Genomic DNA, 4,117 nt, shown 5'->3' with positions numbered 1-4,117 from the left:
AACGTCGCAACGCGGGAACGTTGCTATCCTATAGCATTGGCTGCGCCTGCTATTAGGATGTGTAACGTTACGCGAAACCCGACGTACGCAAACTACGTAATTTGCGTACGCTGGGCTCGTGCAACGTTGTGAAATGGTGTTAGTATGCAATTTGCATACTATACACAGATCACAATGGGAGCGCCCCGTAGCAGTCATCGCTAGAATGCAGCCTAAAATCTGCGTGGCATAAGAGCCTTATGCCACGCAGATTTTAGGCTGCAGTCGGCGTAGCGATGTTCCTGAATCAGGAGCATTCGCTACGCCGGAGCAAGTAAGCAATTGCGCCGTGTAACCTATGGTTACACGGGCGCAATTGCTTCTTGAATCTGGCCCACTGTCAGCGCATCTAGGAGCAGCGGCATTTGAGTAGGAAAAAAACACTAGATGTCTGTTAATGTATGTACACACGTCTAAACATGCATTGACGCTAGGCACGTTTAGCATTGGAGCTTTCATTCATTTCAGTGGTCAGAATACATTTTTATTCTGGCTATTAAAATTCATTAACCGTTAAGCGATTGATGCGCCTAAACCCGTTATACATCTAGGAGGGATATCAAATGTGCATAGGGCCTTAATGTGCCTTTTTGCTCTGCTTCTTTACAACTCAGAAAAATGTATTTGCTCCACTAGGTGGTGCTTACTCATAAAAGCTAAATTATGTGGTAAGTTAAGGGGAAGTTGGTACTTTTATTAAACTTCTGCAGTGCCAACATAGTTTGAAATGAGAAACCGCTGAAAAAAGTAGCATCACTTTCTGTTCCATTGGCACTTTTGTACCTCTACCCTATCTTAGATGTACAAGTCTCTAAGTCCAGGAATAACTGATATCAAAATGATGCTCTGATCACGTTTCAGCTACAGCCTACCTATACTAAATGATGCAATTGGAAGGCTTCTGATTATCACTGTGACGTCAATAAACTTCTCCAAATTATGTTTTTGTGGTCCCTGACTCTATTTATTACTTAAGCCATTAAAAAAAAAAAAACTTCAAACTCTGCTACTGAGGTGAGGTTATGGAAGACCATTTCATGTTACAGGTCATACCCCATGGCAAGACTGGGCACAGCATCAACAAGGTCTCTCCCAGGTAGAGTTGCCACCTCATCCCTTTAAAAAGGAACACATATGAATTACACTGGTTCTGAGGTTAATTTAATGCAGGAAAGGCACCAAATGAGTCTAATTACCTCCTTAATTAGCCACAGAACCTGTGTAATTAATATGTGTTCCTTTTTAAAGGGATGAGGTGGCAACCCTACTCCCAGTCAAAGATTACTAGGATTACTGCGATGTGCTCTTAATGCTCTTTCGAAGAAAAATCAGGCAACGTTGAGGACTGTAGATGCAGTGGTCCGCCAAGGAAACTTCATGCGGTAGATGAAAGACATCATACTTCCCTTCAACATCGGAGGATGTCCAGCAGTGCCATCAGCACAAAACCAGTAGAAAACAGTGGAACCCAGATACACCCATCTACTGGCCAGAAATGGTGGAAGAATTGCAGCCAAAATGCCACACCTCCAACGTGCAAACAAGGCTAAGTGATTCAAAACTCGAGGTCAACCGATATGGGTTTTTCTCTGGCTGATGCCGATATTTAAAAATTGCCGCGGCCGATGGGCGATTATATGATGCCAAATTTTATTTATTTTTTATTTATTTTGGGCCGATATGTTAGGCCGGTTTTCTTTTTTTCTTTTTTTTCCCCCTTCATCGTATAAAATCTAACAGTTGGACCCCTTTCACACTGGGGTGTTTTTCAAGCGCTTTTGGGCTAAAAATGGCACCTGTAAAGTGCCTGCAAAACGTCTCCCCTGCAGTCTCAGTGTGAACGCCCGAGTGCTTTCACACTGAGGCAGTGCGCTGGCAGGACGTTAAAAAAAGTCCTGCAAGCAGCATCTTTGGAGCGGTGTATACCGCTCCTCCACCACTCCTGCCCATAGAAATTAATGGGCACTGCTGCCGAAGCGTCTGCAAAGCGATTCTGCAGCGGTGCTACACGGGCGCATATAACCTCTTCATAGGCCGCTAGCTGGGTTATATGCGCCCCACTAGCAGCCGAATAGCGCCGCTAAAATTATGGTAAAGCGCCGCTAAAAGTAGCAGCGTTTTACCGTCAACGCTTGCCCGCTCCAGTGTGAAAGCAGCGGAGTTCCGCTGAAAAAAATATATTAAAAGTCAGCAGCTACAAATACTGCAGCTGCTGACTTTTAATATATGGACACTTACCTGTCCTGGGCGCCCGCGATGTCGGCACCCGAAGCCGATCTCTCCCTCGGGTGCTGCCCCCGCCATCTTCGGTAAGGGAATCGGGAAGCAGGCACAAAAACAGGGAATCAAAACTTTTGGACCAAAAAAAAAAAAAAAAAGGGCTAGCTTTGCTGTTTAGTTTTTTTTTTTATTAATTAAAGTGGATATTTCCCCCAAAAATTGCGTTTGAAAGACCGATGCGCAAATACCGTGTGACATAAAATATTGCAACAACTGCTATTTTATTCTCTAGGGTGTCTGCTAAAAAAAAATATATAATGTTTGGGGTTTCTAAGTGATTTATTCCCTCCTGAGTTATATTTTATATATATTTTTACTTGTAAGCAACAAGTGTCAGAAAAGATATTGGCCTGGATTCACGTAACACTTATGCGGCGTATCTCGAGATACGCTGCGTAAGTGCACAGATGCGCCGTCGTATCTATGCGACGGATTCTTAATGCAAGATACGCCTGAAATTTTGCTTCCTCCGACCGACGTAAGTGTCCTACGCCGTCGTATCCTGGGCGCATATTTACGCTGGCCGCAAGGGGCGCTCCCATTGATTTACGCGTAGAATATGCAAATGACTGAGATACGCCGATTCACGAACGTACTTGCGTCCGTCGCAGTGATATACAGTGATGAAAATAAGTATTTGAACACCGTTTTTAATTTTAAATTAAAAAATAAGACAACAATAAATTTGGCCCAATTTTTTTATATATTGTGAAAGATAATGTTACGCCGAGTAAAATGATACCCAACATGTCACGCTTAAAAATTGCGCCCGCTCGTGGCATGGCGTCAAACTTTTACCCTTAAAAATCTTGATAGGCGACGTTTAAAAAATTCTACAGGTTGCATTTTTTGAGTTACAGAGTAGGCCTAGGGCTATAATTATTGCTCTCGCTCTAACGATCGCGGCGATACCTCACTTGTGTGGTTTGAATACCGTTTTCATATGCGGGCGCTACTCACGTATACGTTCGCTTCTACGCGCGAGCTCGTCGGGACGGGGCGCTTTAAAAAAAAAATTTGGGGGCTTTCGCATTTATTTTTATTTATTTTACAATTTTTAACACTGAAAAAAAAAAAAAAATTATCACTTTTATTCCTATTACAAGGAATGTAAACATCCCTTGTAATAGAAAAAAGCATGACACGTCCTCTTAAATATGAGATCTGGGGTCATATTTAGGCTTAAATGCAAAAAAAAAAAGAAAAAATTTGGAAATGTCATTTTTTCAAATGACAAAAAAAAAAATGTTTCTTTAAGAGGCTGGGCGGGACTGACGTTTTGACGTCACTTCCGCCCAGCAGAGCTATGGGGACGGGTGAAAGGAGATTTTTCCTTCAGTCTCGTCCCCGCTCAGCTAGCGAACAGTCGCGATCCCCTCCACCGCTACCGACGGCTACGGTAAGCGGCGGAGGGCGCGGGAGAGCGGCGGGAGGGGGGCCCCTCTCCCGCCACCGATAACGGCGATCTTGCGACGAATCCGCCGCGGAGACCGCCATTATCGTTTACACGGCCGCCCACAGAAGAGATGAATATCTCGATTGTGGCAGCAGCTGCTGCCGTTACCGAGATATTCATCTTTAAAGTGAGGACGTATAACGACGGTGGGCGGTTGGCAAGTAGATAAATAGTTAAAAAATCATAAATTGTGATTTCTGGAATTTTTTTTTTTGATTATGTCTCTCACAGTGGACATGCACCTACGATGACAATTTCAGACCCCTCCATGAGAACTTGAAAAATAGCAGGGTGTTCAAATACTTATTTTCCTCACTGTACGCCGTTTATGTAAGGCGTCTG

The sequence above is a fragment of the Rana temporaria genome, chromosome 1 (assembly GCF_905171775.1).
Source record: "Rana temporaria chromosome 1, aRanTem1.1, whole genome shotgun sequence".
NCBI classification, from domain to species: domain Eukaryota; kingdom Metazoa; phylum Chordata; class Amphibia; order Anura; family Ranidae; genus Rana; species Rana temporaria.
The sequence above is the reverse complement of the archived record's forward strand: the minus strand, read 5'-3'. Positions refer to the sequence as shown.